Below are 18,791 nucleotides of genomic sequence, written 5' to 3' on the forward strand. Positions count from 1 at the left end.
TTAAAACCCATCTCTTTAAACAAGCTGGCCTGGCCTGATGGGACGGGGTTGGATTTTATAAATGGATTCTAACTTTTAATCTGTATTAATTTATTACGGGCACTGTTTAATTACTTTTTAATAATTTTTAATTTTTGTATCTTGTTTTTATGTATTGCCCTGTTCACCGCCCTGAGTCCTTCGGGAGAAGGGCGGTATACAAATTAAATAAATAAATAAATAAATAAATAATAAACCACTTCCAAGATCTTGCCAAGAAAACTTCAGGGACTTGTTCAGGCAGCTGCTAGGAGTCAACAATGACACGAAGAGACACATACACATACCAGTTTCTAATATTTTAAAGATTTGTTTACAATGTGACTGTTTTACATCCTCTTTTTGCTATCTCTTGCAGTAACCAATTTCTGTGGAAGTAGTGTGCAACTGGCATAGAGGTTATACACAGAACCCATACACACACAGAATCTATGCAGAATGGTGAACACCACTTTATAGGATGTGTAGCCATCCTACAACTCTAATGACTAAGTTCATGCAACTCCCTGGAAAGGAGAAATTCAATGCCTAAGGTGGAAAGGAGTAGCCAACAAGCAGGTTTTGGAGCTGAGATGTCCATGTCAGTCACCATTCAGCCATGCTTTCTGTCAGATTATTCCCAAGAGAAAGTAGCTTCAAAAAAAAATGGAAAAAAAAAGAGGCCGGTCCCTTTATTCTCCAAACCGCCTGCCAATTTTCACACAGGAAGTGCTATTTGTCCAGGAAGTTTGTCATAACTATAGTGATTGAAAACAGAACAAAGAATAAAGGCGTCAAAAATAGCATGGCCACCTGGACAGCCTTAAATTGAATTGACAGTATTTATTTTTCGATCTCCTGACTAATTTTAGTATTCAACCTGAACCTCAATTGGTAAACTGAGTTCTTTTAAAAATAATCATGATACACGTGGACTAATCATTAGATTATGTACTAGTCTTTGATTCTGGATACCAAAGTCCAAAGTTGTATGTTTGCTCTTTCCAATCCTCTGAAGAGGTTGAGAGCAGCATTAATAACAAGTCATAGTTTCACCTGATCCCAGTACAACCCAGCATACTGCAAATCAGGGACAGACGTTTCTAACGTTCTCTGTACATGTAATGGGGAAGGGACCACAAAGGCTCAGCATTATGACTTGGCATCCTCAGGTCACTGCCACAGTCCATGCATTGTGGTAGGTGGTTTCACTATTATGAGATCTATTTAGCTTGGGTCCACAGCATTTAGCAATATTTAGCTAGCAAGATGGTCTATTGAAATTGCCAATGGACTTCTGACAATAATTGATTCTCCACAGGGTCCTGTCATTTTAATTGCTCTCTTTGAAATCTCTGGAACAGCTAAGAGAGAGCTGGTTTCTGACTGAATAAGAGCCTCATGCTAATGAGTAACATCGACTAAAGATGGGGAAGGAAGCCAAACAATAGCTAGAAAGATGTAAGGCCATCACCAAAAATGTTAATCTTCCCTAAAGATGAAGCAAACATGAACCCAAAGCTGGCACAAGTACATCAGAATGAGACTATGGTGATTGAACTCACTTTTTAGATTTATAGTAATCAGCAAAGAGCCACAAGGTTTATAGAATAATTGAGTTTGGTTTTAAACTAGGTGAAGTTTAATTTTGTTAAATTAATGGGGTGCAATCTGATTAAAGAAATTGTAAAACCAATCACATGAGTTAATTAATCTCAAACTTATTTTTGAATCAAGACATCCTTGAAGAGAAGGGTTCTTATAAAATGCCACTTTCTGTTATTACTTCTGCTGCATCTTGTTGTTAATTAAAAAATTTCAACTGATTAATTGGCAAAAGGTCAGGTCGTGTTCAGAGTCGCCTATTTGCTGATTGTGTCTGTTCATTATGTGAGATCCAAAACAGTGGACATGTTTTAGATACCCTTCATCAAACAATATCACCTAATGGGTCCAGAAGGCATGTTCCCTGTTGCAGTGCCTATACTTTTGAACAGCCCTCTCTCCCCCACACCCAAAATTTTGGATACTCCTGACCATGTTGGCCTTCTGTGAGGCTTTAAAAACCTGTTCCCCCCAGGCAGTGGGCCAGTTTTGATGAGCCCATCTGGGTTTCAGAATAATGAACATGCTGCAATTTGCCTTTGGTTATGTTGCACATTATTGTTTTTCTGTAGTTTTTGTGTTCTATGGCCATTTTGTACTTTTAGTCCTATATTAAGTGACTTTGTGAGTTGGATAGCCGTAGACGTTGCCTAAATAAATAAATAATAAATATTTTATTTCTTGAAAAGGCATAAGCACACAGATAGCTTTTCCTTAGCTGCCACAAGGAGTTGTGTGAATCCTAAAACTAAGCAACCCACCCCAACCCCACCCCATTAACTAGTATGCCCAGGTACTAGTTAACAATTATATCCTGGAGCACAAGTTTCCAGAGATTAGTTCAGAATACATGTGCAATTGATATACAGACTAAATCAGGGGTGTCAAACTCAATTTAATTGAGGGCCACATCAGCATTGCGGTTGCCCTCAAGGGGCCGGGTGGGTGTGGCCTGGGTGGGCATGGCCTACTGGGTGGGCGTGGCTAGAGTGTGTATGGCCTACTGGGTGGGCGTGGCCAGCTCTACATCATTCGCATCAAGGGTACCTATGGGGGCCTGGGCAGGAGTGGGACAGATCTGAGGGTCTCTGGCAGGAGGAGGGTCTCTGGGCCAGGGCCAAGGCAGTGGGGGCCGTTCCCTCTCTGTTTCCAGGATGGCTTTGCGGGCCGCATGAAACCACTTCACGGGCCGGATCTGGCCCCCGGGCCTTGTGTTTGACATGTCTGGACTAAATCCTTCTGTTTCTAGTAACTCTAGAGAAACTGGTTGAGATTGAACCCTCTGAATGAGTTTTCTGGAGCTGTTTGCTCTTTTGATATTTTTTGCCCCTGGAGCAACAGTTGGGAAAGAAAGAAAGAAAGAAAGAAAGAAAGAAAGAAAGAAAGAAAGAAAGAAAGAAAGAAAGAAAGAAAGAAAGAAAGAAAGAAAGAAAGAAAGAAAGAAAGAAAGAAAGAAAGAAAGAAAGAAAGAAAGAAAGAAAGAAAGAAAGAAAGAAAGAAAGAAAGAAAGAAAGAAAGAAAGAAAGAAAGAGAAAGAAAGAAAGAAAGACCCCACTTGCAGAACATAAGAAGAAACCTTAACCCCCCCCTTCCAACCTTCTAGATGTAATAAGTAACCAGACAGCAGCTAGAGATAACTAGGGCCGTTGGTTGAGCTTTATTACCTCTAGAGTCTAGCTAGCTTAATCTCTACCTCAGATAAGCTACTCATTATTCTTCTGGTCACATTTCCTCTTTTGAAGCCTAATCATTTTCTTTAAGCCACTCATTCATATATTTCTTCATTGTTGTATGCAGGGCTTTTTTCCTCATAGAACGCTCAGAACGGAGTTCCGGCACCTTTTTTGGATGGAACCTTGTAGGGTAGGCAAGGCGGGTTGTATGACATGTGTGAGTTCCGGCACCTTTTTCTTTTACAAAAAAAGCACTGGTTGTATGTTCTAAATCAGTGATGGCAAACGTTTTAGAGACCGAGTGCCCAAACTGCAACCCAAAATCCACTTATGAATTGTCAGGTGCCGGATGGGCGTGGTCCATTGGGTGGGTGTGGCCCATTGGGTGGGCGTGGCTGCGGTGGTGACAGCAGACTGGGTGGGACTAAAAAGTTCAATCAATCAATTCCAACTTTGCGAGATCTTTTTTTTCCTGTGAGAAGTTGAAATTGATTGATTGAACTTTTTTTTTTTGCACATGGCGGCAGAGGCCTAAAGCGAAAAGGTTTTATAAAACACAGCTGAAGGCCTAGGACTGGGGCAATGGCACGCGTGCCCACAAAGAGGGCTCTATGTGCCACATGTGGCACGTGTGCCATAGGTTCGCTACCACTGTTCTAAATATTTGCATTTTTAAAACGATTCTTTGGTGTCAATTCGTGTCTTAGAAGGCCTTAGGTCTCTCCCGACTGACTTCCAGACAGTAGATTTAAACTGCCCTTATATTTCTCACATTACAGAAAGCAGAACGCATTTTGCCTTTCTGTCTATAACTCTAATTGAGTCGCCTTGTGGTGAGATGGGCACCAAGCAAATTTAATAAATACGTAAAAAATAAATGAAAGGAAGAAGAGAAAGTAGAGGCTGCAAATAGCAGCCATAGGTAAATCAGGTTGGTTGGGGTGACTCCAAGATTTGCTTGGGGGAATGAAACTTATTCTTCCTTGTGAATGCTTGTGCAGCCGGGGGGGAAAGAAATTAGATTCTTCCCTTCATTCATAGCATGTTGATCAGAAAAGTTGGCAGAATGCAAAGCAAAATAATAATGACAACAACAAAAACAACAACAATCACCTTGCTGCACATTACAGGCTAAAAAATGCACTACTCTAGAAAACATTCTTGTTGTTTCAAAATCTTATATAGGATACAGCAATAATATCTGTATTACAAAAGTGGATTACAAGTCAGGTGACTTTTTTCTTAAAAGAAAGAAAAGAAAACATTTCATTTAGCACTCCGGACAAAGATTGAAAATATGATTCTTCTGTTATTGTCATTTAACGACCAACAGTCAACCAATACATGATTACTTTCACAGCCTAGGAGGGGCAAAACAGCCTTGGCTGATAAGTAGGTCAAAGTCTTGCCAAGCACAGGCACTTCAGCATAAGTAACAGCTAAGAGATTAATTTTTCATCATAACTCTTTATTTCTTCCAGATGAAATGGAAACTGTTCAACCTCCAGAAACCACAATTTGGCCACAATAAAAAGAAACCTTGGGGGATGTAAAGGTTGCAATGAGGTTACAATGAACCGAGGTTGTGCTGTACAATGCAAACATTCCCTGCATGATAGAAGCCATCATTTTCTGTTTTTTTTTCCCAAGCCTGGCCCTCCATTTTTAGTGGGAAAAATAAACAAAAACAATTATAGTACATGCTCTATTTGAATTATCCTCATGCTTCAAACTGCAATTGTGAAGCAGTCCTCAAGACACAAAATTACAGATTTAGACTTCCCAATACTAATCTTCCACGGTGGGATTCAGCCGGTTTGCGCTGGTTCAGCAGAACCAATACCTATTATTTTTTTTTTGAGTTTGGAGAACCTGCTCTGAAATAGCCAGACTAACGTGCATTCACGTGCCTCCAAATCCCCTTGCTTGCTGCAAAGCCAGATTGGAGTCCTCAGGCCGCTCCTTCCAGCCCATTTCGGAGCTGGTCCAAAAGTGAAGAGAATGGTTCCCACTCCACCTGATTGCTGTGGGGCTTTCTTTCCAAAGACCCCCTGCACAGGCTCCAGACAAAACTCTTGAGACTGAAAACGCAGCAACGGGAGCAAAGAGCTGTTCAAACAAGGCGGAAGAAGGAGAAAGTGAGAGAAGTCACTACTAAACAGGTGAGGCGCAACAAATGTCAGGGTGTGGTAGGCCTGGCTGCGGGGGGGGGGGGCTTTGGCACGGTAAGCGGTTGGGAAGTGCACGCGGCAGCTCCCCCTCCCCCATCTGCCAAATGGCAATGCCCCTCCCCCACCTCTCCCTCTGTCTCTTCCCCCCAAGAGAACCAGTTGTTAAATTATTTGAATCCCACCAGTGCTCTTCTTCAGTGTTTGTCCCCTACAGGTCGGTGGATTTTTAATCTCCAGAAGTCTCAAACATGGCCAAGATGGCTGGGAAATTCTAGAAGATAAACGTCCACACATTTAGCAGGCTCTCAGGTTTGGAAAAAAACTCTTTAAACTCATCCTATTCAGCTACAGTAAACATTTCTTAGACACATTCATCCTGATTAAAGATACTTCACCTCTTAAATGAAATATACGTAAGGGTTTCTTTCTGATGATAGGAAGAAAACTTTGCCCATTTCAACACTGAATATAGGACATTGTTAGGAGGTCAATTTCTAAATTGTAAAGCGGCCAGGCTTCATTGTCTGATACAATCCTCAGATGACCTTCATTTAAATCCCTTTTTAAAAAACAACAACAATAATTGCAGAACAAAAATTAAGTTTGCGTCTTGGACTGATAGTGAGATATTAAAATAAAGCCTTCATTCCTTAAGTGTAATCAATTAAGTCTTCTTTACGTTAACTATTATTTTCTGCTTTATTGGAAATCCTGTAAAGAATAATTGAATGAACTGAGTTTGTCTGATTTTCAGAGACATTGATGAGAGGAGCAAGGAGAGTATAACGACACTCTTCAGCTTAGTTCACACATCATGTTAGGATAGGCTAAAGGAGGTTGGGTACTATATATATTTCAGCATCTTGGGGAAATCCAGCCATTGTCTTAGCTTGTTGTGTTAACAAGGTTATCATGTTAATTCATAATATGGGACCTTTATTAAAGATAGCATGTTATAGGAATATATTTTTTAATCCAGGCTTAGATTTGTTTGTTTTACCACATTTATAGTATATCCAATCAGCTTTGTAGGAATGTTGAGCAATTTACAATAAAATTAAAAACCATACAAAGAAAATCTTAAACCATCTTAAAAACCCTATACTTAAAATATAACACTATGCTGTAGTTATTTAGGACCCAAAATTTCTTGAAAAATCCAGGTTTTAAAAGCTTTCTTAAGATGAGCAGTTCTCAAATCTCTGGAGGCAAATTATTCCATAAGAATGGGGCTGTCACTGAAAAACCTGGTGTTTTTCAGTCTCATCTACTTAAAATCCTAGAGAGAGGATCCCACATTTCTTCCCAGGTGATCCAACACAGTGGGAAGAACTCAGCACTCAGACTAATGTTGTCTGTAGCAAACATCCAAGCTCAGAGAGTACCAAAAATTCCTCATTCAACCCTGAATTACAGATATTGTCTTCTATAGAAACAATGATTTTTACACGAATAACAATTTCATCTTTTGGGGACTCAGCTGTAATTTGTTTCATCCCGTTCAATTCTTTTTTTATTCCTTTAGGCCTCAGATCAAGACTTGCATTGCATCTCCTAGCAGGCCCTTGGTGAGATAAATCTCATTTTCATTGGTATATGGATGATATCCTTAACTGAATGATTATCTCCTTCAGTAGTTTCATATACTGGTAGATGACGTAGGACAGAGCAGAGCTTTGTCTGTGCCATACCCCATCTTGGAGCTATCTAGAACAGGAATATTCCTCCTCTATCATTACTGCCTGGAATCACCTGAGCAGGGAGGAGTGTAACTACTGTAACTCAGTGTTCCCAAACTACAGCCTTTGTAAGTAGGACACAATGATCCAAGGGGATACACAGTCATCAACAATTTCAAATGACAATGAAGCACCAGGAGTGCCAAATTCCCATTGCTCAAGTCTCCAAGGTTATTCACAAGAATGACCAATATCAAATTATATCCCATACCAAGTTCCTAAAAGGAACTGTGCTAGTACATTTCTTCAAAAGCAAAGGAACTATTCCCCTCCTGAATCATCTCTTGAATCCAATACTTCATTCCCCCAGCTGCTCAAAGCAGCCAGATGAGGTATTAATCCACCCACATAAGGGCCAGCTCATACAGCAAGGAATCCTGTTCACATCCTCAAAATCCACAAACTCTAAAGGACTCTAGAAAGATGACTTTGGAAGAAGATCTGTCTCTATTCTGATAATACAGACTCCAGATCTGAACAAACGCGAATCCTCGTATCCGTAAAATACTTTGCACGCCTATCAAGGCAGACTGAAGGAAGCTCTTTCACCTGATCCTTCCCTAAAGGCTATGGGTCACCTAAAACAGTTCCACCAGGTAGAATTCCACTGACTTGGTGAGGACAGAGACATATTGACTTTTGTTGCCTGCACACCAGTGCTTAATTTTATTCACTCATTTAGCATATTAGGTGACGTCAGCATTCAAATACAGGGAGTCCTCACTTTACAATCACAGTTGGGAATGGAACTTTTTGTCACTAAGTGAGATGGTTCTTAAGAGAATTGCACCCCATTGTACAATCTGTTTGGCTAAGAATGTTCAGTGAATCACCATGGCTGTTAAATGAACCATGTTATTAAGCAAATCCCGTTTCCTCGATTGACTTTGCTTGTCGTAAGCCAGCTGGGATTTTTGATCCAGTGCCCATGGGGATTCTGCAATGGTTGTAAGGCTGAGCACCAGTTGTAAGTGTCTTTTTTCAGCAGCATGATAAACAATTGCTTGTAAGTCATGGACTACCTGTGCTTGAAGGGATGTCACAAAGAAAATGGTCATAAATTGTTCTCTGTCATCCCAGAATGAACAACATAGAACTTAATTTATTAAAAATTAGCAAAAGGATAAGAAAATAGGAATCAACTTATGGAACAGTGATAAGCAAATAAGAATAAGTGAAACAGTGTTTTCAAATGGAGGGCTTCTGATCATTGGTCAGTGAATCCAGTTTCCATTCCTTACGGATTTTTTTTTCTTGGTAAGGAAAAAAAAAGATACAGCATAGTGGGCAAATGGAAATGATGTCATGTGGATGCCAAAAAATCCCACCCACCCCTATGATTGATCTAACCAGATCTGAACTGCTTCTTCCATATTGACTGACTGCAGATCTCCATGTTTCAGACAGTAGCTTTGTTGTCTCTACTTAAGAGATACCAGGGACCTTGAATTTTATTTTTATTTCATGCAAAGCATTTGCTCTGCCACTTATTTACAACCGTTCCCAGAGACCATTCTAGAAGCAAGAACTCAGTTGTTGTGCTGATTAGAGTGAAGGTTATATACTAAAGTATAATCAAGATTGACTGATTTATACTATTTGCTGAAATGCAGCTTCTATTATAAATAATATATTAGCCTTTCTCTGCAGGAAACCAAATCAAATGTATCCAGAAATAAGCAAGTCTTCAGAATGTTCCTAATTATTGGGAAACTAGATAAGGTATACAAATGCAACAGCACTCAGATATTGATCCTAAAGCACAGGCAGACTCTTGTAGATTAGACTCTCCTTGAGATAAACAGCACAAAAACACCTAAGAGTTTGGAAGATAATACCAGCCCCTTAAATTGGAACATATTTGGTCCAGAATACATAAACAAATCCCTGTGTCCAACAAGTGTTTTGGTTGTAAATTCTGCTCTAAATATAGTTCTGGACAATCGTATTTATTCTAATAGACAATTATTTAGTTATGACATATGGTACAGGTACAGCATCAAGTTTTCTCTAGATAAGGCTTAAAACTAAGAGATCAGATTAAGTTGTTAAAGGGCATGTTGGCCACATGGCTTTTATGAAAAGCACAGAGCTCATGAGTTCTTTCAAACTGTATCATGCTCTTGAAAAGGGAGTGCCACTAAATCCAGAGAAATCTGAACATTTCCATCCAGATCAGCAGATTTCTTCCATCAACTCTTCTATCCTCCAAATTAAATTCCAGCTTGTTTCTCTTCCCCCCTCTCCCCAAGCTGCTTTCCAAATCCCTATTCAGAGTTTCTACTACCCTTGTAAGATTAGAGAAGAAGCTATAAGCTACCCCCATATTGATAATACTTTATCCATATCTTGATTATTAATGTCTGATTATTTCACCCAATGGTTCCATGTAGACACTCAAAATATAGGTAAGGTAGAGGACTTCAAATGCTAAGAAACTATGTAATGGGTGTTCAGGACTCTTCCAAGTAGGCCTGAAGCCAATGTAAAATGACAGTATGCCTCAAACCCTGAAAAAAATCTCCTGGAAAGTTACTAAAACTAATAGCTCTGAAAGCTGCAGTGAGATTCAGGAAAACAACACTGTCAGACTTTCCCTATCCACTTCCCAACATAAATCAACTACCAAGAATATGGTTGGAATGAAACAAGCCTTGCTGTTCTATCCCTGACATTTCTATAGCCATATATATACACACTGTTAACTTGCCTCAGACTAAAGACTCTGCTATTTTTTTCCAGAGGAGAATAGAATGTAGAAGAGCACAGAAATAGCTTTGAAGAAACCTTAGCCATGAAAGAGAGGAAAAAATCTGGAAGAAACGCAAAGTGCCATTCCTTGATTCTCTTTAGTACAAGACAGCCCCAACATTTACAGTTTGGTGGCCTGATGAGTGAGTGGGGGAGAGGGGAGCTGGCCCACATAAACAAATTGAGCTGCCTGCCCGTGCATGCGTGCCAGCCCATTGCTCTTGCGAGTTGAGCTGCATGTGCACATTGCGCACCAACCCGCCACTCGCATGAGTCAAGCTGTGCACATGCATGAGTGCTGCCCATGCAGCCCAGTTTTGAACAGGACATGGCCCAGTAGTGGGCTGCAGCCTGGGGGTTGAAGACCCCCTGGTATAAGACACAAGAACAGAAAATTTCGGTCAGGCATTCAAGATTCTGTTATTATAACCTGCAAAAATATAGTTCTATGATCTTTGTGGAATCTGTTTCTTGATCAGGCTATTACAAAGGACTGATGTGTCCTCATGCCAGCTCCTGTACCCCATCGTCAGCCTGCCACTAAGATCTCCCCAAGATGATTCTTATCCCCCACCAAATCCTACAGAAAGTATATTTTTGTACATTTCAGCTGTTCAGAAATGACTGCATCTCTGCTGCTCAATCAATAAATAGCATCCAAAATACGCATATATCAACCTGCTACAAGTAATGAAATAAAACCACAAGGCTAAGCAAAGACTAACTATTGCATTATGCAGGCCAACTGGAGGAGGCTTGTCACAGGGTAGATGAACCTGGGTGGAATGAGAATTTCAGGTTCCATCAATAATCCGATGCCTTACAGGGTTTCCCAATTTGTGGACATCCAACTCCCAGAATTTTCATCAATGGTCATGCTCGCTGTGGAATTCTGGGATTTGAAGTTCACAGGATTGGAAATTGCCATTAACTGGAAGCTGTGCCTTAGTATTTTGAACATTAATGCAACACAAACTACAGATATGGGAATGCTGTGAAGGTTAGCAAAATTGAAGATAAGGCTTCCTGTCTCAACTTTGCAATAGGAGGAAAGTATGGCAAAGGATATGGCCTTTGTTTCCCATAAGATACTGTCTACAACACTTTTAACATCACAATAGTAAAACTCTTTAAAAAAAAGACTGAGGAGCTGACACAAATATTTTAGAGAAAACCCACCTCATTTATTTTTTACAACATCTCTTTGACACTCCACTTTACAACAAACTAATTTGATCAATGGTCAATAGTTCTACTTGAAGGGCCAGTTGTGTTGATTATAATAACCCAAAGCAAGAGATTTCCTTCCTAGGGAGGGAAAAGAGAAAGAAACAGGAAATCTTTGCACATGAAAGGTGGAAAACATTTGCTCATTAGAAGCAGAGCTGGAGCAATTTCTCTGATGATATTCTGCAACTGCTTTAGCTTTAAAATAAATTCTTCAGCTGCCATACACACACAGAGAGAGAGAAAAAATAGCAAAAAAAAAACAAGTTCCATTGACCTATGTTGCCGATATCTGCTGCCAAGGATTTTTATAGCTAGTGATAATTCTCTGGCATGCCACACTGAGTGCCTCCCAAACAGCACTGGAAGAAGGAAAACCTTGGAAAGCAGTCTTGCCCCCTGTGGCTCCCTACATCACTAGAGAGCTAACTTGGATAGACCCTTCAAAACACCATTACATGTGATGTTGGAGGAAAAAGAAGGAATGACCAAATTGCCTTCTCTTTTCTTTCTTCAGAGTCTCTCTCTCTCTCTCTCTCTCTCTCTCTCTCTCTCTTTGTGTGTGTGTGGGGGGGGGGGGAAGCTTTAATGAAAGATCTGTTGCATGCTGATTAGTGTACATTTAAAGTCACAATAAAGCTTTTTAGCTGCATGCAATGAAATTTCATTTTAATATATGCTGATTAGTGTAGATTTAAAGTGACAATAAAGATACTACTTTGTTCCGTTCCACTCCACCCCACCCCATCCTAACAGCTACTACATGACAACAGAGAATTAGAAAAAATAGAGATATCTTCACAATTGTATGGATTCTAGTATCCCAGATTTGACAGCCATAGAGGCATACCTGTACAGGTAGTCTTCAGCTTACAACAGTTCATTTACTGATTGTCCAAAGTTACAACAGCACTGAAAAAAGTGACTTATGACCATTTTTCACACTTATGACCATTGCAGCATCCCATGGTCATGTGATTTACATTCAGATGCTTGACAACTGATTCGTATTTATGACCATGTCCCAGGGTCATGTGATCATCCTTTGTGACCTTCTGCCAAGCAAACTCAATGGGGAAGCCAGATTCACTTAACGGTGTTACTAATTTAACAACTGCAGTGATTCACTTAACAAATGTGGCAAGAACAGTCGTAAAATGGGGCAAAACTCACTTAACAAATTTCTCACTTAGCAACATACGTCTTGGGCTAATTGTGGTCATAAGTCGAGGACTACCTGTAATAAATTTTTTCTTAGCCAAAATATACAGCTCAATAAAACTCGTTGCAAAGCAAATTACTTTCACTTGATTGGTCTTCACAATTATTCTAAAGCCAGCAGGTTTTCCCACACCAAGGCAAAACTGTTTTTTCAGAAGAGCAACAATAGCAGATGATACCAGAGTTAAAAAGGCAACAATAAGAGACCATACCAGAGTTAAAATGTGTTCAACCTTCATTCAGTTGCTACCATAACCGTATGGCTCTGACGCTAAAGATCTTCAAGACTTACCTTGAAGTTCAAAACATTTCCCAAACAGCTAGACTCAACAGATCCAATTTCCATCCAAATTGTGCCCTAAAATAGCCTCTAAATCACATATCTGTTTCAGGTTATTCCTTCCTGAATCTTTTCTGGATAAAATACTGTTTAACTCTGCCTCCATTTGTATGCTGCCCACATTTTACAAAACTAAGATATTTTGTGTAGTTGAATATCACATGTATATCCCTGTTATTTTTTTTCAGTAAAGACTATGAGAATGTATCATCTGGACTGTCCTATATCTTTCTTCTCACCTATTACTAAAAATTGCAATTTCTAACTTCTAGATTTAAAGCAGGACTGGGCAGCCTGAGGATCAGATTACATACCAGCCCACAATTCACTCTCTCTCTCTCTTTTTGCAATCCTATATTCCCATAACAATAAATCCCAAAAGGCAGTTTCCTGATCCTGAGATGGGAAATGTACAACATCTGTAATACAGTAAAGCCTCAGTTTAGTGGAACCCCATGCTGCAAACTTCAGATATAACAGACCCAATTTCCATCCTAATTGTGCCCTAAAGTAATGGATGAGTCAGTAGTCTGAATGAGGCAGTTAAACTAATGTAATTTTACAGCACCCCTAGCAAGTTACATCATTTATTTAATGATCTCAGTGTGCAAATTGACGCAAACATCATGATATTTGCACCAATTTATATAAAGTTCATTAAAAGAAACCCTGGGCTGAGTTTAAATCAGTGCCATATTCTTGCTGAGTAGTCAAGATTTACACAAGGGGTTCTTTTATCATTCCCCTACACTGGCATGTGGGAACGTGGCCAGCAAATCCAGCCTTAGCTTCTCCTCATATTCAGGGATACAATAGTAATTCATATTCTCTAAATTTCATGAGTTGGTGAATGTTAATCCCACATTATGCTTTCAATATCCATCATTTAGAATTTTTTAGAACTTATTAGAATCAGCTATTAAACTGTCCAGCAAGCCATTTTGAGGCTTTCCACTGCCATAATCTATGTCAGGCATGTCAAACTCAAGTCCACGGGCCACATCCGGGCCACGATGTGATTAGTTCCGGCCCATGGGGAAACAGCAAGGGGCTGGCCTCCACCACAGCCCACCCCAGCCTGGCTGGACACTTCCCCTGGGCACGTGCATAGGAGGAGGTGGGCGCACAGGGCCTGGCAGCAGCTGCAGTTTGTTGGCCTCGCTTGCTTTGCCCCACCTGGCCTTGCCACACCTCAACCCATATTGCCTCACCGGGCCCAGCAGCAGCCTCGAGAAGGAGGAAGCCCAGCCAGGCGGCCCCCTCAGGGAAGTGAGGCTGGGCTGAACTGCAAGGTCCCAGTGCACTTATTTGGCAAAGTGTGGTTAGACACACAAGGAATTTGTCACTGATACAGAAGCACTTAATGTACTTTCAAAACAACAAAATATAATAATATTAAAATGTATAGCCAACAAAGGAGGAAGTAAAAAAAATAAAAAAGGAACAATACTACAGCCACACATTTTGTATAATATACACATTAGGCAAAAAACAAAACCCTTTAGTAGTCATTGTATTTTGTCAGCTGCAAGAATTAGATGTTCAGCAGGGTGATGGCATGAGGAAAAAAATCTGTCCCTGTTTTAGCACAACAGCTTTCTCTTCTTTTTCTTCTGTTCCAGGAATTCATTTTTTAGCACTATAAGCCTTCTCCATGGTTAGGCAACTGTCTACCATTTATCTCTCTAAAGAGGAAAAAAGGGGGAAGGCAGCTTATACTAACCAGAGAATTTTGTCTTTGACTACCAAACAACAGTTCCTTCATTATGACTATAAAGCTGTGCTATTCTAATGCTAAATTCTCACTGATGGAAGTGTGCATTGGAATTTCAAGCGGTCTGACATAAAAGGAAATCTATATGCACATCCCATAAATATTTTCCATTTCATACCCAAAGAAGCAAGTTCAGAATGAATTTGTAAAATTTGTATAAAGCAAGTTCATAATTTTTGTGTCCAGTGGTGCTCACAGGCTACCAAAAAAAGAAAATCTTCCTTTGGGCTATGGATCTCCCACAGAACTAGTTCACTCTGGTTTTTTCCCCTCTTTTCTCCTCCCAAATTTTGAAGTGCCTGAATCCACATTCTCTCTTATTAGTTCATGTTGGTATTTTTCCAACACCAAAGAGTTTCTACTGGAAGACAGGAATTCTGTCATTTTGGCAATATGGTCCTTCCTTGTTACAGCTCTCTAGCTATATATTTCATATTTCAATCTCCTCTAGGGTGCAATAATAATGCCTCATTTCCTTGAATTCAACTCAGTCCCTTAAATTAGCAGAAAACATTGACACTGTTCACAAAATCATGCTAAAGTAGAATGCAGCTTAACACGCGGAGCAGGTGCTGTTGGAGACATTCTCAAAATGGATATCAGGGGGGAAAAAATCACCCTTTACTTGTACCAACTACATTTGTAATTGGCCATCAAATACCACATCTATAATTAGGGATCCAGCATTTCCTCAACAAGAAGAATCCTGTTAACTAAAATCATGAATAGATTACAAACTTACTTTAGATATAAGATCTTCTTGAATCAGTTCTTAGTGTTCTCAGCCCTGAATAAACCATTGATCATTTAATCAGATAGCCTTGTGTTTCAGTGTTTTAAGCAGGGAAAATTAAGCAGTTTCAATTCACATTGTATAATTTATAACCTTTTGCTTATCAGGGCCTATACATATTTTCGTTTCTAAAGCTGTGTTTGTATAGCACACTATATACCAAGGGTAACAAATTAGCACTGTATTTTCACACAACATGCAAGGACAAAGAATCAAGTGGGTTGTATATTTTTGCCTAGCAATTATGGTTGATGAATTTTGTTGTATGGTGTTATATAAATTATTCTAGAATCCCCCATATTTAAGGTTGAATTTTCCTCTGAGCTAAGGTCCTTCATTACAGTTAAAGTTCTAGTAATTCTTTTTCCTTGCATTCTTTCCCTTTGGGAGATAGGGCTGTTAGAACAATAATGTAAATAAAATTTAGAAGCACAAAAATGTTAGATAACAGCTATATGAAGTACATAATAGGCATTTTAACAATGGGATAGTAGCCATAAAACATTACATCACTGTCCCTTCTATACGGTGGAGACCTTGTTCCATGTTCTTTTGAAAAATACTGCCAGAAAACTTACTGTATTACAGTATCTTCTTTCACTTGTAGCAATTTCCAAAAGTTAACAGAGTTGGCTATTGTATTTAAAACAGCATGATTTGTGGTACCCAAGATTACCAAATGCAGACACAAATTAGTCTTTAATATCACAACCACCCTGCTTATTTTGATGGGGATCATCCTGAAGACACTCATAGTTCTGCATATTTAATTCATGCGCAGCAGCTTCACTAGAGAGAAATATTGAGGAAATATATATCTGATCAGGTAATCACCAATAAAGGATCCCAAGAGCTCTTGGGTCAAATTTGTAAACAATGAACTAACCCCAAGGGTCTGGATTCCTTTGCCCTGGCAGAATTCAACTCCATTGAAATCAACCTTACTTAACGATGAGTAAATACTGTAGCATTTACAGCTCATTACAAACTCTTTTCATCAACTGGAAGTAGTTGCAGTTATCAGAACTTAGAAAAAAAAGGAAAAACAAAAGCCGGTCGGCAAAATCTACACAGATGAATCACTGGGATGGAAAACTAGGTTGGGGAATAGAAAAACTAAAGAACTGAACTTACAAGGAACAGGAAAGCAGCAAAAAAAAAATCTATGTTGCAATACTGTAGTTTTACCCGCAATAGCGGGTTCTCCCAGAAAGGCGGCGAAACGTAAGACACATGGGCAGAAGTCTTGGGAGGGAGAAGGGGGTGGGCGCCGAGCAGCGTTGACCCACACTCTGGATGAGGATGATGGGGCGTTGTAGTTTAACAGGATAACAGGCTTGCGGGTCAAGGGAAAGAACAAACCAAAGGCAGTGGGCGAAGTAGGGCGAGTCTCTCCCCCCCACCCCCTAAGCCAGGGGTCTTCAAACTTGGCCCTTTTGTGGACTTCAACTCCCAGAATTCCTCAGCCAGCATGGCTGGCTGAGGAATTCTGGGAGTTGAAGTCCACAAGTCACAAAAGGGCCAAGTTTGAAGACCCCTGCCCTAAGCTAAGCGTGAGAAAGCATGCGAACAACCCAGCATCGTAGGCAGGAAAGAAGGCAGCCAAACCGGAGCGGCACCCACTCACAGAGCAGGGAGCTCCCGCACTTACAGACACTTTTCCCGGGAGAAGCGAATTGCCGGCGCGCTTCAGGCTGAGACGGCGGCGGTCGGAGACGCGAGGCAAACTCGTTTCTCGCTCGGTCGCGCTCTCTTCTCTTTTCGACCCACCCCTCGGGTTGCCCGGTTTCCAGATCCCAAGCTCGCAGCAGCTCCGGCTCTAAGCGTGTCGCCGGTCGGAGAGGACGTGAACGTGATCGGGATCAAGCCAATCCGGCCGCGATCAACTGTCAAATAAGGAAGCGACCGAGCGAGGAGAAGAAGGAGCCACGAAGAGCGACGCACGAGGTTGCAACCATCGTCCGCCCCAGATGCCGGCGAGCCTCTCCCTTCCTTTCCTTATCTCCCACTCGCAGCAAAAAGCGCGGCCAGACCGCGGCAATTAAACAAACAGGAAGAGTCGAGCGCAGCCCGCCTTCCTATTTTCCCTCCACCTGGGAAAGTAACCAGGGGTGGAGTCTCGTCCCCTAGGGGCGGAGGGAGAGAAGGCGGGGCACCAGTCGAGGGAGTGAGGCAGGTGGAGGACCCAGGCGGCCGTGGGGGAGTCACTTCCTTTTCCTCGAAAGCGGAGGCCTCGGGTGGCATCTCCGGCCGTGCGCGATTGGGAGGAAGGGAGTAAAGCAGGGGGTCTTCAAACTTGGCCCTTTTATGACTTGTGGACTGCAACTCCCAGAATTCCTCAGCCAGTGTGCCTGGCTGAGGAATTCTGGGAGTTGAAGTCCACAAGTCATAAAAGGGCCAAGTTTGAAGACCCCTGGAGTAAAGGGAGTCGCCCCGGCTGAGTTCATTCTTAGGTAGACTGGCAAAGAATTATGCTCGAAGGACAGACTTCTGGGTTGCCACGGCGCTTCTGTGCGCCGGCTTCGGCCCACGATACGGACAATTAACCGAGTTACCCAAGTCGATCGCATCAAAAATCAGTCAGAATAGAGCTGAAAGGGACCTGGGAGGTCTTCTAGTCCAACCCCCTGCTCAAGCAGGAGACCCCGTAGCATTTCATATAGATGACTTTTCTTAAAAAAAAACCCTCCCCTGATGAAGCACCCACATCATCCGAAGGCAAGCTGTTCCACTGGTTAGGAAGTTTCTCCTTAATTCCAGGTTGCTTCTCTCTTTGATCAGTTTCCATTAGTTCCATTAAGTCATTTCCCCCAATCTGTCACTCGCCATAATTCTGAGCCATTACATTATTTGCAACCTGGACTGGGAATTAAGAGCTTTGTAGTTCACATTTCTCTGGAGAGAATCACCTTAGACCAGGTGTGTCAAACTGATGGGCTGGTTGCATCATGCAAAGGCCACGCCCACCCCAGCTCCAGCAATGCAAAAAAAAAAGTCATGGTTTGTCGCAACCAGGGCTTTTTTTCTCAATGAACACTCAGAACCGAGTTCCGGCACCTTTTTTGGATGGAACCTTGTAGGGTAGGCAAGGCGGGTTGTATAACATGTGTGAGTTCCGGCACCTTTTTCTTTTACAAAAAAAGCACTGGTCACAACACATCATGAGATGCGGCGTTTGACCCCTGTGCCTTAGACCACTCAGGATATTAGTGTTGGTGGTAATTTAGAGTCAGACTACATGCAATCTTTACTTAAGAATATAGGATAACAGGATTTACTTTTGGGGAGGCATGCATAAGCTAATTGGTGTTGTAAATAAGGCACCAGGCTAGAAACTGGGAGACACCAGGCTAGAAACTGGGAGACCTTCAGTTCTGGTCCTGCCTTTGCTTGGTAACTTTGGGCCAATCATCCTCTCTCAACCCTAGGAAAGAGGGCAAACCACTCCTGAAAAACCTTGCCAAGAAAAGGAACTGAAA

General features: G+C 41.2%; 1 protein-coding gene across 1 annotated transcript in view; it reads right to left on the bottom strand.

Annotated features, from left to right (window-relative positions):
* The window catches only part of RHBDF2 (rhomboid 5 homolog 2), a 93,846-nt gene extending 76,536 nt beyond the window's left edge, over nucleotides 1-17,310 (bottom strand). Inside the window, exon 1 of the mRNA XM_081318585.1 lies at nucleotides 16,964-17,310. The gene's annotated coding sequence lies outside the window, so the exon portion shown is untranslated. The remainder of the gene's footprint in view (nucleotides 1-16,963) is intronic.
* Nucleotides 17,311-18,791: the final 1,481 nt, after the last annotated feature.

Source organism: Vipera berus, assembly GCF_964194415.1.
Source record: "Vipera berus genome assembly, chromosome: 2".
NCBI lineage: Eukaryota > Metazoa > Chordata > Lepidosauria > Squamata > Viperidae > Vipera > Vipera berus.